Source organism: Erpetoichthys calabaricus, chromosome 7, assembly GCF_900747795.2.
Source record: "Erpetoichthys calabaricus chromosome 7, fErpCal1.3, whole genome shotgun sequence".
In the NCBI taxonomy this organism is placed as follows: domain Eukaryota; kingdom Metazoa; phylum Chordata; class Cladistia; order Polypteriformes; family Polypteridae; genus Erpetoichthys; species Erpetoichthys calabaricus.
Genome location: NC_041400.2, coordinates 153,797,815 through 153,816,908, shown reverse-complemented (window position 1 = coordinate 153,816,908; position 19,094 = coordinate 153,797,815). Strand labels below are relative to the sequence as shown.

At 40.2% G+C, this 19,094-nt stretch overlaps 1 protein-coding gene across 1 annotated transcript in view; it reads right to left on the bottom strand.

The window, feature by feature from the left end:
* Positions 1-19,094, bottom strand: part of fras1 (Fraser extracellular matrix complex subunit 1) — a 303,582-nt gene that overhangs the window by 282,917 nt on the left and 1,571 nt on the right.

Genomic DNA, 19,094 nt, shown 5'->3' with positions numbered 1-19,094 from the left:
GCCACCTTAAGGAATACGATTATAATACCAAAAATAGGAAAAGCAACCCAGACATGCACTAGTTAATACTGCAGTCTTGTTTTTCTAGTATCCTGTGTTCAGCTCACACCCTTGATTGTTAACAGCGAGAGTGGGCCCTGCAAATGGATTGGTCCTCCCACCAAAGTGGATTCTCTTGGTGGTCCCGGGACAGGCTCCAATCCCATTCTGCTCTGTGATTAGTTAAATGGATTTGACAATGTTATATTATGAACCTCAGCCCCGAGGAGACACAATGGCTTTAGGTGTTTTGTTGCTATAAAATATTGAAATACATGCATTTTCATGTCCAATATACCGGTAGTGGAAAAGTACAGAAAACCACACATTTTAAAATGGTATGGAATATTCTCTTCATACTTCAGTACCGGAAGTAAAGGTCAGCTTTCCTCTCAATCCCCACCCCATCCCTCCACACTCACTATTGTAGATGTGGAAAAACTTTCATTTTAAAGATTTAACAAAATGAAACTACAGGCTTCGGTGCAATCAAGACTTCAGGGACCCTTCCATTGCTTCGATGAAATCAGGTGTTAGGACACCTTTTCTTATTGCTTTGATACGATCTGGACTTCAGCCTGGCATAGTGTGGTGCAATGTTGCGGCCAACCAAAGAGACACGCAATTGTGCAGCACACCTGGGAGGCTGGAGTAAGACTTGAGTAGGAGTGCGCAATATGCATCGTTGGGATCACGCGATGATAGCGCGTTGCCGTACCCACCACACAACATACCACCTGGATTGGGGCCCATAATGGCTGGAGTACCAATCCTGGCACCAGCCCCCAAGTTTTCCCTGTATGTTGTTGGGCTTGCTTGCTGAGCTGGATGCAGATTAACATCATACCCAGGACGAAGCAAATGTAGGGTAAAGTTAAAAGTCTTGCTCAAGGGCCCGTAACTGAACAGAATAGACTACTGCATGGTGAGCGGTCAGCGCATAAGTTAAGCTAGTACAGCTGCCAACTTTAAAACGGTTTCATTTTTTTTTTTATATATCTGTGCAATATTGGACAGAACTTGAAACTAGTAATGTGCTTTAAAATGTTATAGGTTTGAGTTTTTTTGTGTCTTTCTGCAATATATGACAGAACTTATTTACAAAAGCTGTAGTTTCTTTTTCCTGTGCAGAATTTGACAGAACTTTGCATTTTTATACTATAGTACAGTATGTTAGATTTTTGTTCTTGCTTGTGTGCTGCACAATTCACCTTACAGCAGAGCATTTTAGGTTTATCCAGACTGCAATATTCATGCCCTGTAGTTCAATTATGATTTGTATTTTATTCCCTTTGGATCAATATCTTGTTTACATAAAGGGTAAATGTCTGCTCTAAAATTCTCCCATTATAATAGTGTTGTTGGTCTTTGTGCAATTTTTTCTGTAAATCCTGAAAGCCACTTTGAAATGGTTTACTCATACTTGCAGTGTTTGATCACAGTAATACTCTGACTGGTGATTTTAATGTTTTGTGTTATTTTACTTCAGTTTTAACCAATAAATAAGACCTGTTTTTGTGAATTATTGTTTCCACTAATCTCATTAGTAATCTACAATGAATACTCTATTAACAAGACCAAGCTAGATCAATAAGACATTTACAAGCATGTTTTTAAAGGATACAAAATATTGTCTAATTATCATTATCGTCAAAGTCACAGAAAATATTGAGATATCATTTTTTGCCAATATCACAGACCCCTAGTTTTGAAAGGTTTGGAGTTATCTACTTCAGAATTGTTTTGGTACCAGTACAGAGGTTGAAAATTTGGTATCAATCCCAAAGTCAAAAACGAACACTAATTTGTACATGGAAGAAACATTAGCTGGTTACTAACATAAGAGTAAGTCAAATTAAATGTCACAAATTCATAATACCTTAATTTTGAAATCACACTTTTCAATAAAAGATTAATGTATTATTTCAGAACTCCAGAGAAACAACTATTGTTTTAAAGATGTCTCACAAGGATAAGTAATCAAAGTATGCTTTTACAAACACCTGTTGACCAATCCAGAATTAGCCACTGAACTATGCAGACTACTGCAGTGATCATCATTAGTAATGCCTTCTCTACATTTACCACATTTTAGTTGTTGTTTCATTGCATGTTATATCACTAAAGGGATCTGTAGAAGCTGACTTCATCACCATTCTGGACTAGCCACAGGAATACAGATGCATGCTTTGAAGCTTGTGTCTATATTTATTTGCTACAACTGTAGCAGACACTGCCTGTGTGGACCATATTGTATGTTTGATTGACTCAAAATTAGCCCTGTATAGGTAAGTATGGATGTGTAGGAGCAAAGCACCCCCTCTAAGGTTAGTTCATTCCTGGCACCAAGCACTGCCAAGACAGACACCTGCCTCCCACAATCCTGAACTAGAAAAGCCAGTTAAGAAATGAATAGATGGTTGGCAGTCAACTATAGCTCAGTAAGGAAGAGTATGAAGCATAAATTCTACTATTTGGACTTTGAATGGTTCAGTATAAAAAAGGAACTAATCTTGCTATCATTTTTAACTCCCTCATCAAGTACCGGACACTGGAAGTTAAAACAATTACACTTCATTGCATAATGGTCACATAATTGCATTCTCACCCATGTATTTTATTTACTCCTGAACTAATTCCATAATGGAATAAAAATTGCCAAAATGAAAGTATTTTATTGTGTGTTTTTGCCAAAGAAAACAGCAGGATTTTCTCACTTTATTAAGTTAAACCGTGTCGGATTTTTAAAATACCAGGCACAATTCCTGGAAACCTGCAATACAAAACTCAAGCAAGGAAATAGAGAAATCACACAGAAAAGAGACACATACAACAACAACAACATTTATTTATATAGCACATTTTCATACAAAAAGTAGCTCAAAGTGCTTTACATAATGAAGAAAAGAAGAATAGAAGACAAATAAGAAATTAAAATAAGACAACCTTATTTAACATAAAAAGGAGTAAGGTCCGATGGCCAGGGTGGACAGAAAAAACAAAAAAAAACTCCAGAAGGCTGGAGAAAAAAATAAAATCTGTAGGGGTTCCAGGCCACGAGACCGCCCAGTCCCCTTTGGGCATATATAATCTAGTACTATTAAAAAGAAAAGATAGAATTAGAAATCTCTGAAAATATTTTCTAGAAATTCAATTCTCACATTGCCTGGTTAAATAACCATATTGTTTAGCTTTTAATTTACAGCAAACGAGTCAATAATTAAAATTATGGAGGTGTGGCATGAAGCCAGCTATTCACACAGGCAAGAAAAAGGGGTATGAATTGCCCAGGATTCCATAATACATTACTATCCCGACATGATATTCAATATGATAATATAGCTATTTCTGTGCTTGACATAATAACTTTATAGAGGTTTAATTCTTCAATATATTGCAGTTTTTCACTCTTTATTGGACTGAAAATTATCAAATAATAAACCTACAAATCTGTTAAACACCTGCTTAGAAAAATCCGTTACTCAGTTTATCTCACTTACAGTACATTTTTAACAATGAATTTTAACTATACTATCAGTCCATAGTTTTCGTAATATTTAATGAATATGCTTTGTTATGCATGCACCAATAATATGCATTGTCTACATTCCCACAAACAGCATACCACATACATTATCAAAGCTGCAGGAAACTATATACCAACACATTGCCGATCATCTATCATGACAAAAAATACTGACTTGATTTACCCTTTATTAAGAAATTAATCTTGGCTCAACAATATATAATCATGTGATTTTTTTTGTACTTGTACTACAATAAATTGTTTCTTTTTTAATCTTCCTTCCACTGCTTGCAACGTATTCCATGTGTTCTGAATTCATTCACTTGAAGTATGCTAGTTTACTGACATTTTCTGAATCTGCATTATAGGGTTATTATCCTCGGCTACAGAAGCTGGCTCTTGGGACGTGGAATGTCACCTCTCTGAAGGGGAAGGAGCCTGAGCTAGTGCGCGAAGTTGAGAGGTTCCGGCTAGATATAGTCGGACTCACCTCGACGCACAGCTTGGACTCTGGAACCAATCTCCTTCAGAGGGGCTGGACTCTGTACCACTCTGGAGTTGGCCCCGGTGAGAGGCGCCGAGCGGGTATGGGTATACTTATTGCCCCCCGACTTGGAGCCTGTACATTGGGGTTTACCCCGGTGGACGAGAGGGTAGCCTCCCTTCGCCTTCGGGTGGGGGGACGGGTCCTAACTGTTGTTTGTGCGTATGCACCGAACAGCAGTTCGGAGTACCCACCCTTTTTGGAGTCCCTGGAGGGGGTGCTAGACGGCATACCTTCTGGGGACTCCCTCGTTCTGCTGGGAGACTTCAATGCTCATGTGGGCAATGACAGTGAGACCTGGAAGGGCATGACTGGGAGGAATGGTCCCCCCAATCTGAACCCGAGCGGTGTTTTGTTATTGGACTTCTGTGCTCGTAACGGATTGTCCATAACGAACACCATGTTCAAGCATAGGGGTGTTCATATGTGCACTTGGCACCAGGACACCCTAGGCCTCAGTTCGATGATCGACTTTGTGGTCGTGTCGTCGGACTTGTGGCCACATGTCTTGGACACTCGGGTGAAGAGAGGGGCGGAGCTATCAACTGATCACCACCTGGTGGTGAGTTGGCTTCGATGGTGGGGGAGGATGCCAGTCAGGCGTGGTAGGCCCAAACGTGTTGTGAGGGTCTGCTGGGAACGTCTGGCAGAGCCCCCTGTCAGAAGTAGCTTCAACTCCCACCTCCAGCAGAACTTCGACCACATCCCGAGGGAGGTGGGGGACATTGAGTCCGAATGGGCCATGTTCCGTGCCTCTATTGTTGAGGCAGCTGACCGGAGCTGTGGCTGTAAGGTGGTCGGTGCCTGTCGTGGCGGCAATCCCCGAACCCGTTGGTGGACACCGGTGGTGAAGGATGCCGTCAAGCTGAAGAAGGAGTCCTACAGGACCCTTTTGTCCTGTGGGACCCTGGAGGCAGCTGATAGGTACCGGCAGGCCAAGCGGAATGCGGCTTTGGTGGTTGCTGAGGCAAAAACTCGGGCGTGGGAGGAGTTTGGGGAGGCCATGGAGAACGACTTTCGGACGGCTTCGAGGAGATTCTGGTCCACCATCCAGCGTCTCAGGAAGGGGAAGCAGTGCAGTGTCAACACTGTATATGGTGGGGATGGTGCGCTGCTGACCTCGACTCGGGACATTGTGGGTCAGTGGGGGGAGTACTTCGAAGACCTCCTCAATCCCATTAACATGCCTTCCAATGAGGAAGCAGAGCCTGGGGACTCAGAGATGGGCTCCCCCATCTCTGGGACTGAGGTCACCGAGGTGGTCAAAAAACTCCTTGGTGGCAGGGCCCCGGGGGTGGATGAGATACGCCCGGAGTTCCTCAAGGCTCTGGATGTTGTAGGACTGTCTTGGTTGACACGCCTCTGCAACATTGCATGGACATCAGGGACAGTGCCTCTGGATTGGCAGATCGGGGTGGTGGTCCCCCTCTTTAAGAAGGGGGATCGGAGGGTGTGTTCCAACTACAGAGGGATCACACTCCTCAGCCTCCCTGGAAAAGTCTATTCAGGGGTCCTGGAGAGGAGGGTCCGTTGGAGAGTCGAGCCTCGGATTCAGGAGGAACAGTGTGGTTTTCGTCCTGGTCGCGGAACAGTGGACCAGCTCTATACCCTTAGCAGGGTCCTGGAGGGTGCATGGGAGTTTGCCCAACCAGTCTACATGTGTTTTGTGGACTTGGAAAAGGCATTCGACTGTGTCCCTCGGGGAATCCTGTGGGGGGTACTCCGAGAGTATGGGGTACCGGCCCCCCTGATAAGGGCGGTTCGGTCCCTGTACGATCGGTGCCAGAGCTTGGTCCGCATTGCCGGCAGTAAGTCGAACCCGTTTCCAGTGAGAGTTGGACTCCGCCAGGGCTGCCCTTTGTCACCGATTCTGTTCATAACTTTTATGTACAGAATTTCTAGGCGCAGCCAGGGCGTTGAGGGGGTCCGGTTTGGTGGGCTCAGGATTGGGTCACTGCTTTTTGCAGATGATGTTGTCCTGTTTGCTTCATCAGGCCGTGATCTTCAGCTCTCTCTGGATCGGTTCGCAGCCGAGTGTGAAGCGGCTGGGATGAGAATCAGCACCTCCAAATCCGAGACCATGGTCCTCAGCCGGAAAAGGGTGGAGTGCCCTCTCAGGGTTGGTAGCGAGATCCTGCCCCAAGTGGAGGAGTTCAAGTATCTCGGGGTCTTGAGTGAGGGAAGAATGGTGTGTGAGATCGACAGGCGGATCGGTGCGGCATCCGCAGTAATGCGGGCGCTGCATCGGTCTGTCGTGGTGAAAAAGGAGCTGAGCCGCAAGGCGAAGCTCTCAATTTACCAGTCGATCTATGTTCCTACCCTCACCTATGGTCATGAACTATGGGTAGTGACCGAAAGAACGAGATCACGAATACAAGCGGCTGAAATGAGTTTCCTCCGCAGGGTGTCTGGGCTTTCCCTTAAAGATAGGGTGAGAAGCTCAGTCATCCGGGAGGGGCTCAGAGTAGAGCCGCTGCTCCTCCGCATCGAGAGGAGTCAGATGAGGTGGCTCGGGCATCTGATCAGGATGCCTCCTGGACGCCTCCCTGGTGAGGTGTTCCGGGCACGTCTAACCGGGAGGAGGCCCTGGGGAAGACCCAGGACACGCTGGAGGGACTATGTCTCTCGACTGGCCAGGGAACGCCTTGGGATTCTCCCGGAAGAGCTAGAAGAAGTGGCCGGGGAGAGGGAAGTCTGGGCATCTCTGCTCAATCTGCTGCCCCCGCGACCCGACCTCGGATAAGCGGGAGACAATGGATGGATGGATGGATGCATTATAGGGTAATTGAGAACAGAAGTTTACCCCAATGACACAAAACATTAATGACATTCCATCAAAGGATTTACTCATGCGCACTGCCAGACTCACTAACACTAGGCACATTGTAGAGTTACAAATTAACCTGGCATTAAACTAACATTCTACTAGAACAAACGTGGAAAAAATGTTCATGCTCTACATAGACTTGTAACTATTTTAGGAAATGAGCCTCAGTGAGCGAAGCCATAATTCAGTACCTCAACAAGTTTACCATAATAAAACACAAACCATGTCCCATTTCAATTCAACTTAAATAAAATAGCACAGAAGAATTTTAAAGAGAAAAGGCTATACTGTACAGGACTACATTTCTCAAAATCCCAAACTGTACCTTATTTGTAAAAAGTGCCCAAAATAGACTTACAACACAATGAAATATTATCATGATTTTGCAGACCATTTAAATTATGTGCTGTTTTTTTTATTCAAATGATTAAGAATTTCATCTGCGGTGTTTGCCAAAACACGTATTTGTCACGCCTCCTTGCATTACAGTACTTGGAAAAGGGTACAACTGTATTAATGTTTTGTCAAATAAGGAATTTTATCTCATTTTTGGAATAAGCAGGACTAGGCTTTGAAACAGCTTGGCACACCATAAGTAATGTTAACATCTTCAGACGTCCATGATAATGAAACTGAAAACTTTTCTGTGTCCTAATGGCCACCGTACATATATGTATTTACATCAGATTACAGTGGCTTAGTTAATCCTACCGAAAGTAATTTGTGGGGTTTACTGTTCTGGGAAGACACTTCAAGAATTTTTGGCAACCTTTCAGAACCCTGGGACGTTTTATAAAATTCTTGCAATATCCAGAAAATTTCAGGCTGGCTGGTCACTAGACATATTGTATATACTCAGTGGCTAATGTATGAAGTACACCTGTCTAGTGCTGGGTGAGAACATATTTACCTCCAGAACAGTCTGAATTCTTCAAGTAATGAAATAAACAAGATGCTAGAAATATTCTTAAGGGATGTTGATCCATGCTGGCTTGGCAGTATTAGAGTTACTCCATATTTTCAGATAAACATTCATCCTGTAAACATCTCATTCAACCTTATACCAAAGACACTCTACTGGACTGAGAGCTGGGCACTTTAGAACATGACATATTATCCTGCTGGAAGAATCAGTTTGAAAGAAGGTATACCATGGCCAATAAGACATGCTGTGCATGGTCAGCAATAATGCTTAGGTACACTATGACATCAAAATGACATTTAATTGGTTTTTAGAGAACAAATGTAGGATCTTTGAAACATATCATGCCATTACACTACCACTACTTGTCTGTGTTTTAACACAAGTATGGATGGATCTGTTGAATTCTGCTTTTCTACATCAAATTCTGACCCAACCATCTGCAAGTCAAAACAGAAATCAAGATTCTTCATTCCAGACACACTTTTCCAAAGTTTTGGGATCCTGTGCTGCTGTGGCCCATCTGCTTCAGGGTTCCAACAAAATTGTGCATTCTGAGATGCCTTTCTGTAAAGAGGTGTTATTTGCAAAGTTATGGCCTTTTTACTTTGAAGGAGTATGTCCATTTTGGTCTAATCTTTCTCACTACTGAGACATTTCTGCTTACAGTACTGCCAATCACTCAACATTGTTTGAGTACCTCACTGTTCTTAGTGAACTCTACAGGGTGTATTATATGAAAATATCAAGTGGGCAGGTGTTTCTGGGATGCTGAAATTACCACATCTGGCACCAATAATCATACCATTGTCATATTCACCTATATCCTGTTGCCCTGCTCATTGTGATGTTTGGTCAAACAACAGCTAAGTCTCTTAACCATGCCTATATGCTATATGCTGATCTTCCACAACATTAAAACCACCTGCCTTTGCAGTGTGGCAGAGTACATTATCCTGCAGAAAGACACCATGAAAGGGTGTATGTGGTCTCCATGTCAAATTAACAACCAAATGAATGTCAGGACCCAAGGTTTCCCAGCAGAACATTGCCCAGTGCAACACGCTGCCTCCACCGGCTTGCCTTCTTCCCATAGTGCATCCTGCTGCTATCTCTTCCTCCCGTAAACAATGCCTATGCACCTGGCCATTTGCATGATCTAAAAGAAAATTTGATTAATCAGACCAGACCACCGTGTTTGATTGCTCCATGGTCTAGTTATGATACACTCATGCACTTTGTATGAGCTTTCGGTGGTAGGCAGGGGTCAGCATGGACACTATAACTGATCACTGGCTACACAGCCTAATATGCAGCAAGCTGTGATGCACTGTGTGTTCTGAAACCTTTCTCCAATGGCAAGCATTATGTTTTTCAGCAATTTGTGCTATAGTAGCTCTTCTATGGGGTTAGACCAGACAAGCGAACCCTTGCTCCCCAGAGGTATCAATGAGCCTTAAGTGCCCATGACTCTGTCTCTGGTTCACTGGTTGTCCTTCCTTGGACCACTTTTGGTAGGTACGAACCACTGCATACAGGGAACACCACATAAGACCTGCCATTTGAAGAAGCTCTAACCTAGTCATCAAGATGTCACAATTTTGTTCCCTGTCACAGTCACTCAGATCCTTACACTTGCCCATTTTTCTGCTACCAACAGATCAAATTGAAGAACTGACTTTTCACTTGCTGTCAAATATTCCAATCCTTGTCATGTGCCAGGGTAACACAATAATCAATGTTATTCACTTCACCTGTCAGTGGTTTTACTGTTGTGGCTGATCATTGTATATGTCAAACCAGGAAACACAATTTCCATCCAAAATTACATAAAATGCTGCATCTTCCTAAATCTATCCTTATCTTTTATACACTTGTAATGAAACAAAAGTTACAAAGTTGCTGCTTTGTGCCATATTTTATTGTAATGTAAATTCAAACAGCAAATGTAAATGTAAACAGCCTGATGAAAATTACCTTTACTCTGATGGCCCAACATGAAGCCAACAATAATAAAAACAAAAAATGCATAGACAAAAATTGTAAATGAAAATATAAAAAAAAAACAAAAATTGTTTTTTGGTTAAGTAAAGGAATAAAAATCCAAGCTAAAATCTTACAAAGTGATCTAGTATTGGTTACGTGCTTCAAAACACAACACGTTCTAGATAGGGTATCTTATCTGCAATTATTTTTTATGGTCTTTGCTACATACCAAGTGGCAAAGAAAATGGGACAACCTAATAAAGGTTTATCTCTGATCTGACAGTTCTGCAGTTCTTTGCACAATGTGTTTGCCTGTACACTGATCCAGGAAACTATACTCCTAACAAGTGCCATGAAAGAGACAGCAAACTATATAAAGGCTTGCTTTCAATTTTTCCATCAAAGAACTCAAATGCATTTCAAAGATATCTTTTCAGTCAAGTGGATCTGAAAAACATACCAATTCATCTGAAAATATGAATGTCTGGCACTAGCAAAACGTACCTGCAATAACATAATATTTCATGTTGTGGTCTACCACTGTTCCCATTGCAGAAACTAGGATGTCCCAGCAAGCTGGCAAACATATTAAGTCCTCTCCCATGCCAGTCATTTAAGTATAAATGATCTTAATATGTACAGACAAGTAAACTCATTTTTAATGCAGGAATCTCTTAACTGTAATAAACTTTAAAGTAAGTATTGGAAAGAAGATTATTGTTGCTGACAGACTATGTTACATGAAGCAGTTAGGCGAAAAGGTTCATTTTCAGAAAAACATAACACAAAACATTTTTTCTCTGTAACACATGCATTATCTTATTTTTCATGTATAATGTTTTGTTTTACAATAAATTAATGAAGAGTAAACTACTGAAAGATTACTAAAATGCTATATCTAAAGTTACCTTTGAATTATTTTTTAATAAATCTGCTCTAACCTTTGAGCAGCAGAGTAACATAGTGGTTAGTACTCTGCTATACAGATCTGGTGTCCTGGGTTCAACTCACTCCAGCTCAGCTGGTGGTATGTTGTGCTGTGAAGAGTTTACCCATTTTCACCATCGCGTTATTTGTGTTTCTCCAGGTTTTCTTTCATCCACAGATTAGGTCTACTGGCAACTCTAAATTGGCCCTGTGCTGGTGTGTTTGTGTGGTTGTGATGGACTGGTGCCCTGCCTTATCTTCTGCCTTCCACCCACTACTGCAAGAATTGGCTGTGCATCCCCAGCAACCCTGAATTGAATTTTTATCTTTTTACATTTGCAATCAATCTCGTCTTTATAATGTATGTCTGCTTTCAGAGTGTGCAAAATGTATCTCCAAGAATATAAATCTATTTGTACACATTGCCATTGCTTTGCTTAAATGAATAAACTGGACCCCATTTAAAATTAACTGATGATTAATAAATGAACACTAAACATTTTTATTTTTACTACAGCAAGTCAAGGCTCTAAACACTTTTAACAAGAACTCAAAATATTGACATGAGATATCAGGGAATATATAAGAGTCTTAACTGTTTCAATTGCATAGTTTTTGGCAGCCTTCATATGGATATTTAGAAAAATAATTATATCAGTATGTATGTGTGAGCACTCAGTAGTAGCACTAGCAGAAAAGTGACCTCAGCAGGCCACTCCAGCTCTCTAAGTTACTCTCCAGTAATGCTAACTTCAAAATTAAGGCCACCCCCTTCAATTCCACTTACTAAGTGGAGAGTAACACCCGAATTATTATAACACAGTGGTACTAAGTTTTTCACAGTCACTTGCAAAACATACAATTATGGAAATTTGGTAAATGTTCTATTACAGTGCCCCTAATAGTACAGTGGACGAGTTCCAACCTTTACTATGCTTGTTGTAGTTGAAGACATATTGAGAACATTTGCTCAGTTCTAGATAAGAATGACAACAAGGCATATCTTTTCTTTCATCTTTATGATTATCTCACTATCATGCCACTATTGCCAAGAGTCTAATAGTATGAAAACCATACCAAATAATCTGCTCAAAAACAACTGAGCAGAAATATGTGGGTAATACTTGGAAAGTTTTTCCTCACTACAACAGATATGTTTTATTAGTATAAAAATAAAAATAGCAATGTATTCATTAAAAAGTAGTTCAATACTAGAAACACTTGGTCCATCCAATCTGCAAAAGTCTGGCCACTATTAAGATTAAACAAGTTAATAAAAAGGCCTAACATAGCATGACCTTCCACATACCTAGGGAATCACACCACATGATGCAGGCACTATTGGTTCAGTAACATTTATATTTACATTTTCCCCTGCCACCATGTGCTACACTTAACACTAACAAAGGGCAAGTGTAGTATTTTTCAAGTCAGGCTTATTTTTCTTACAATTAAGGTATACATTAATTTGCCATCAGAAATATTGCTAAGTAAAGTATATGTCATAAACTTAAAAAATACAGCACCTGCATATGCTACTTTAAAATGGGGACTATGGAGTACCGATACAAACTTGAAAACAGAAGCCTTAAAACATACTTAATATATCCATTTTGAAGAAGAATTCCTTCCTCATTTCTGAGGTATATTTGTGAGAACAAAAGTTTAAATCAGAGATACTTGGCACTGTTTCTCCTGAGGTAAGGATATGTTCTTGTTCACTTGATTGTTCACCATGATCAGCATGGTTGGTGTTTTTGTATAAGTAAGTAAAATGGCTCAAAACCTTGATTGGGTCTGAAGCAGTTTGGTTTGAAAATGTGTGTATCCAGGATGTGTAAATAAAAATCAAAATATCAGGTGTTTACAGTTTCAGTCAACCCCCTTATGGTAATCTCATTTTTACCTTGCCAGTTACCTGGAGCCTCGCCCTAGCTTCAGGCTGCACATTTTCTTCCTTTTGTCTCTCTAATTCTGTCTCTCTCACCTTCAATCTATTGAAGCTTCCAATTGGTTTATTCTTGATCGTATAGATATATGTTAAGATGTCTGGAAAATGAAACGATGCAGTGTGAATGGGAGATGGCATCAAGCAAGACAAACAATAACCAAAGTAACAGAGACAGAAGAACATAAGCGGAGTATCCAGAAACATTTGTCAAAGTTGTATTGAATGAAACAGGGACAGGTTCTAGAACTAAAACCTTCTTGGGAGCGAGTGCTTTTTAATCTCCTGTACCACCAATTGTGGGCAAAATTGATGTCAGGGACAGGCGAAAAGGCAAATTTCAAAAACCAAACACAATGAAAAAAGAACTGAAGTCAAAGGAAAGAGAGTAAAAAGGTTCTTATGCCATCTAGAATGAATTATACTCTAAACTACAAAAGACAAATAATATTCATCTAATCATTCCTCTAATATGCAAATGAAGTCTGCATGGCCCACCACATACTTAAATAAGGAGTGCACGATGAAGTAAAGGGTGGCATGGTGACTCCGTGGAAGGAGCCCCAAGACATGAGGGTTAATTGGATTGATGATGCTTAATTGACCCTGATGTGTATGTCTGTTCTCCATGCGATTAGCTTGCGTCCTGCCCTAAGATAGTTACTGCCCTGCACCCAGTGCATTCAGAGATAGACTCCGGTTTCCCTACAGCCCTGCTCTGGAGAAGTATGGTTAGAAAATGGACAACAACATCGGATTGTGTGACCAGCAAGAGGCATTATCGGCCTAAACAACATGGCTACCGCCTTAAAGACTAGTACAAAATAGTGGGGTCTGAAAGAAAAACACTCAAACATAGCACTGTAGTGACATTACCTTCAAAATGATAAAATATATTGAGGAATGGACAAATATTCTATAAATCCTCAGAAAGCGTAAAAATTACAAACAGGCACCACAAAACTCATTACAACAAAACAGTTCACAGATGAGGCTAAAGGAATTGTTGCCTTCATAGTAGGACATATTACTAGTATAAAATGACAGCTTGTTTCATTAATGCACAAATAAGCTTTGGAAAAACCACTCTCCTGGAAGTGAAAGTGAGACAGGCAATGAGGTAAAGAGTAAAGCCAGACTTCTTTTAAAATGGCAGAATATCACAAAACTATACATATACAGTGGAACCTCGGCTTGCGAGTAACTTGGATTACGAGTGTTTTGCAAGATAAGCTAAAATTTTTAATAAATTTTGACTTGATAAACGAGCGAGGGCTTGCAATAGGAGTAGTATGTATATGCTTTGTCTGCTGAGCGTCATGTGATCACAACTGAGCTGATGGTTCTCTCTCTCGCTGCGGGATTGTGGGCAATTGTCTCCTATTCTCCATCTGAGTCAGCGTGCCTCACTCAGATAGTCAACATCCGTACGAGCGTATACTGTTTACTACAGCATTAGCATTGTGACTGTGTGCGTGCGCGTGTATGTGTGTGTGCTCGCGCGCACTTGTGTGTGTGTGTGTGTGTGTGTGCGTGTGTGTGTTCACACGCGTGTGTGCTGTGACGTGCGAGTTCCCGTCTTGCACCCTAAAACACGAAGCTGAGTCTCAGTACTTTAGCAACACCAGCTTTATTCAGCTTGAAACAGCAACAGCGCGGTTATTTATTGTAGCGGGATCTGCCGCTCTCCTTTACACAGACACAGCAGTCAGGCAGGGCCCTGCGCATTTATAATGTTCCTTGTATCACCCATTGACGGCAGGCACTTATAGCATGTCCGTGATCTTTTCGGATTCGCTTTTACGGCGAACTGCTACAGCGCTGGGAGACTGCAATTGCTTTGGGACGCTCTTCCGCGTGTCGTCCCATTTGGTGGAATCCCACAAGAGTTTAGAAACTCACTCACACCAGCTATGATTCTTTTCAAAGGTAAAGTGCAGGTTAATTTGTTTTATGTATTTTTACTTTATATTTTGTATTAATCATTTTTATATGAATAGTTTTGGGTTGTGGAACAAATCATCTGAGTTTCCATTATTTCTTATGGGGAAATTCACTTTGATATACGAGTGGTTTGGACTACGAACACGTTTCCGGAACGAATTATGCTCGCAAACCGAGGTTCCACTGTTCAGTACTTTTTTTAAATGACATGGATATCCTGTTTTACAATATGTATAAAATTTCAAGATGCGTTTCAATTCTTGAGAACATTCTTCCCTTGAAAATGGATGTATTCAATAAGTTTAAAATCTTTGGTTTTCAAATTTGAGCTGATGTCCCTCAGACCTCATTTTAAATTGCAAAACCAAGTATATTATTTTAAATTTATATAAAACGTTTAATGTAAGAACACAATTTCTTATGCGAAATAAATATATTACATAACTTTATCCTTTAATCAGAGTAAGTAGTAAGGTAATAAACTCATAAAATGACTTTGTTCCATTTTCATGTTCACTTTATTTTTCTGACTAAAACTTTGCCAACAGGCCAGGCATTCCTTTCAGGTGTTTAAATAAACCCTTGGTATAAACTAGGCTGTTTCATGTGTCCTTTTGGGAAATAAGGTCTTCAGAAAATGAACACAACAAGAGAAGGCAGAATGATACAGTACATAACAGGCTTTTCTCAGTTCAACTTCTTTCTTCTTTCTCAAAGCAGCCAAGGGTATGTGCTTGCCATTCTTGAAGTGTACCACAGGTTAAAAAAAAGGTCTTTCCATTATTTAAACATTATTTAAAAATACTTAGCACTGCCCACCCAAATTAGACATCCTTCCTATCTGGACAAACCTTCTTATACAAAATGTAAAAAGATATTTGCTAAGTGGAGGAAAAAGTTAAGAAATTGAATTTTCTTGTCTATAGCTAAAACGTTGTCTGTTGTATTTTATATAACATTTTGTTATAACTGCGGTGGGTTGGCACCCTGCCTGGGATTGGTTCCTGCCTTGTGCCCTGTGTTGGCTGGGATTGGCTCCAGCAGACCCCCGTGACCCTGTGTTCGGATTCAGCGGGTTGGAAAATGGATGGATGGATGGATTTTGTTATAATGTGAAACATGCAGTATTGCAACTGGCATACATGAAAATGTGTGTGTTAAGCTGTTCTTTAAATACCAGGCACACAGGAGCTAGTGTTACTGCTGCTTCATTTTCAGAAACAGACTGTATCCAAACTGGCTACAGTATGCACCCCATGGTCTGTGAGGCTTTTCTCAGAGTACACTAAAATGATTACGACAATCACATTTGGATTCATGTTGCTTCTGCAAGACACTAACAAAACATATGCATTTCAAATGTATGCAGATGTATATGGATGGAGTCCACCTTCAGTGTTTAATCATTAAATGTCTGTTCCAATATGTGACCACTTAATGTTTAAAGAAAGCTTTCTTTAGAGATTACACAATACAGAGGAAAAACACACTAAATTTCTCAGGATCAGTAGAAATGTGCATTAAATATAAATTCAAGTGTAATGTTATTTTGTGTATATATAACATTAATTTTAATCAAAATCAGCAGCTAAAATGTATATTGTTTATTGTCCTATTCATAAATTGATTAGCTGTGCTTTCTAAAGATGCCCAACCACCTTGGCTTTCACTCCTATAGCTTTATCCATCCATTATCCAACCCGCTATATCCTAACTACAGGGTCACTGGGGTCTGCTGGAGCCAATCCTAGCCAACACAGGGCGCAAGGCAGGAAACAAACCTCAGGGCATACACACACACACCAAGCACACACTAGGGACAATTTAGGATCGCCAATGCACCTAACCTGCATGTCTTTGGACTGTGGGAGGAAACCCACGCAGACACGGGGAGAACATGCAAACTCCTCGCAGGGAGGACCCAGGAAGCGAACCCCGGTCTCCTAACTGCGAGGCAGCAGTGCTACCACTGCACCACCGTGCCACCCTATAGCTTTATTGTTTTCAAATTAAACTTGAGCTTGGAGTCTTTCTTTATATAGTTCATGGTTATACAGCTGACTAAATTATTTAGTTAATTTTCATGTGTGTGTTACGAGAGCAAAAGAATTCTGGCCGCATGTGTATGTACATCGACCATTTCTGCCAGCTGATTACAGCCTTAAAGCTGTGTTGAAGCAAGTATGCATTACTTGAAATTTTAATTTGGATTTTCTCTCACTTAATAATCAGTGGTGGCACAGTGGTGCACCGGACAGTGCTGTTGCCTCTCAGGACCAGAGTCACACTGTAGATATGAATCGTGGCATAGGCGCTGCCAGTATGGAATTTGTTTATCCTCTCAAACTCTACATGGCAGTCCAGTTTTCCTCCCCAAGATGTACCTTTAGCATTAAATGGCAACTCTAAAGTGGTCCAGTAAGAGTGAGTGTGGATGTGGGCACGAGTGTGCTCTGTTGTGTGGGTTGATTTATGCATTGAGCCCAATGTTGTCAGGATGGGCACCAGCTTCCCATGATGCTGAACTGGATAAGCGGGTTATTTATAAAAAAAATATGTTGAACATCTTACTGATTAAACAAAATTAATGTACATGTTGTTGGTGTCATGCTTCATTCTTCAATAACTTTTGAGCCTAAACATTTCTTAAACAAACAGTCTTAACTAAGATACTAAAATCCATGGCTGAAATGAATTTACAATGGTAACTTCAAATTGTCAGGAGTAGAATACATGATAATCCGAGACCAAACAACATTATTCATTCATTCAAATGCACCTTTCTCATTCCTACAGCATTTACCCCATGATGCTTTACGCAGAATTTTAACAACTCAATCAAAAAGAGGTTAAGGGACTTTCTGAGGATCACGTCAGAAGCAGCAAGTGAACTGGCAACCTAATAGTTTACATTCAAATACCGTAACTACTACACCATACAAAAAGCTAAACTTAGCATTAGCTAACTCATTTTACCTTTCACTGTCAAATAATAGGTTTTGAACACTTCCTAAAGCATCCATAATTTATCCTTACAATAATCTTGGAATGAATGTGCTATACTTCTAAATACATTCATATCTCTCCATTTTTTAAATCTACTTTATGCAGCTTAGGGAGATCCAGGAGGTGGAGGAGTTTTTTTCCAGGCAGTTAACAATCTTGAATAAAGAATGAGCCAAGAAGTCAGTACATCAAGCACTCCCTCACACTGGGTCAAGTTAAATTCTCCTGCCAACTATTTATACATTGTTGGAATGTGGGAGAAAAACTGGAGTTACCAGAGAAAAAAAACATGCGTGCATAAGAAGAAGTATACTCCACAGTTATTAATAAAAGATAATGCAAGGTAAAAGTCTCACTTCACCTCCGTAAATAAAATATAACCTAAAAGATATCATGTATTTAACTTTTACAATATTCAACCCCACACAAAAAAAATTGCTTTTATACAAACATAATAGCAAATTTAAGAAACAGTTAATTCTGCAAGAAACCACAGTGAAGCAGAACTTAGAGCTGCTGCCTCACAGGTCTAGGGCCCAGGTCTCTCTCTCTGTGTGTGGAGGAATATTTCAGGCAAAATTAAATAAATATGCAAATTAATAAGTATTTTAATTAAATAAATGTTTGACTAAATACATTTTTGTTGTTTACTTAATAATAACAATAATTATTTGCATTTATATATAGCGCTTTTCTCACTACTCAAAGCGCTAAGCAATTGCAGGTTAAGGGCCTTGCTCAAGAGCCCAACAGAGCAGAGTCCCTATTGGCATTTACAGGATTCGAACCGGCAACCTTCCGATTGCCAGTGCAGATCTCTAGCCTCAGAGCCACCACTCCGCCTACTTATGTATTTAATTATTTCTTTCTTTATCTCAGTGACACCATGCACAAAATGAAAATACACAATGAAACGAAAACTACCAATTTCACACATCAAAATTGAGAGGGTGGGCTGTAGCAAGTACTGTTCTTTAACTGGTGAATTGTCGGTAGAGTAGACATAAATCTGGCCACTGGTTTTAACCCCTGGTGATGAATTCAAAGTTTCTTGAATTTAGGTAGCCACTTTTGCACGGTAATTATGGGCATATATTTCTTGCACTTCTATCTGCCACAATCCCAACTTTGAGCAAACCCTTCACTGACGATTCACCAATTAAAATCGAGTACTCTCAGTCTCAACTTTGATGGGTGAAAATGACAGTTGTCATTTCAAGGCATATTTCATCTTGCATTTGTTGTCACTGAATTAAATAAATGAACAAATAATTACATAAGCACATAAAAATAACCAACAAAAAAACATTTCACGACACATGTAATTATGTTCACAAATCATTTTGGTATTTTTATTTAATCTGTATAAATTAATGTATTTGCATATTTATTAATTTAATCCAAAATATTCCTCTATACTTTTGT